Source organism: Heteronotia binoei, chromosome 15 (assembly GCF_032191835.1).
Source record: "Heteronotia binoei isolate CCM8104 ecotype False Entrance Well chromosome 15, APGP_CSIRO_Hbin_v1, whole genome shotgun sequence".
Classification (NCBI taxonomy): Eukaryota; Metazoa; Chordata; class Lepidosauria; order Squamata; family Gekkonidae; genus Heteronotia; species Heteronotia binoei.
Window position 1 is genome coordinate 5,578,953 of NC_083237.1, and position 1,501 is coordinate 5,580,453.

Below are 1,501 nucleotides of genomic sequence, written 5' to 3' on the forward strand. Positions count from 1 at the left end.
CAAAATGGACACTACTGCAGGATGGTAAAGATAATGTGTGCAAATTTATCTGAAACCAGCTGCTTAACTGAGCATTACGCAGATATAATTTTATACAGGCAGAAAACGGAAATCAGGTATTCTGGTTTACATCTTTAACATAGTCCCTAAATATGTTTGAAACTGTTTGGTCACTTCCCTGCTTTATCTTCCTCTTTGCTTCTCAGAACGGCCTCCCCTTCCATTTCTCTCCGTGTCCCCAAAGCAAGAGATCTATACAACTGTGGAATTCATAACTCTCACGTGCTCAGTTTCAGACACACGAAACGTGTCAAGAATCTTGTTTTTCAAGAATCAAATACAAATGGCGTACCTTGAACGCTCCTCCCCTCTACTCACACACTCCCTGCGCCTGCTTCCACCAGGGGGCGGAAATTATTCCTGCAGATACTGGATTGTCGACTCAGGGCAGGAGCTCACATCTCAGGAGAGCAACATCATCAGTATTTCTGTGACAGGTGAGGCCTTCTCATTATGCGTTGTTTCTTACTGTAATCTGTTGCTAAATGTACTTAAGGGAGCATCTTGTGATTCAAGGGACATGTTCTATTGAACCCTGTCGTGGAAGGAAATTAGGTAAGCTTCCATAGTTTATTCATTTGTCAAGTTGAAGTTCATCAGAAATTGTTAAGAACATAAGAACAGAAGAGAAGCCCTGTTGGATCAGACCAGTGGCCCCTCCAGTCCAACACTCTGTGTCACATAAGAACATAAGAGAAGCCATGTTGAATCAGGCCAAAGGCCCCTTCAGTCCAACACTCTGTGTCACAGAAGAACATAAGAGAAGCCATGTTGGATCAGGCCAATGGCCCCTCCAGTACAACACTCTGTGTCACATAAGAGAAGCCATGTTGGATCAGGCCAAAGGCCCCTCCAGTCCAACACTCTGTGTCACATAAGAACATAAGAGAAGCCATGTTGGATCAGGCCAAAGGCCCCTCCAGTCCAACACTCTGTGTCACATAAGAGAAGCCATGTTGGATCAGGCCAATGGCCCCTCCAGTCCAACACTCTGTGTCACATAAGAGAAGCCATGTTGGATCAGGCCAAAGGCCCCTCCAGTCCAACACTCTGTGTCACATAAGAGAAGCCATGTTGGATCAGGCCAAAGGCTCCTCCAGTCCAACACTCTGTGTCACATAAGAACATAAGAGAAGCCATGTTGGATCAGGCCAATGGCCCCTCCAATCCAACACTCTGTGTCACATAAGAACATAAGAGAAGCCATGTTGGATCAGGCCAGTGGCCCATCCAGTCCAACACTCTGTGTCACATAAGAACATAAGAGAAGCCATGTTGGATCAGGCCAATGGCCCCTCCAGTCCGTGTGTCACGTAAGAACATAAGAGAAGCCATGTTGGATCAGGCCAATGGCTCATCCAGTCCAACACTCTATGTCACACAGTGGCCAATATATGTTATTGTTTACATACACACACACACACACATACATATACACACT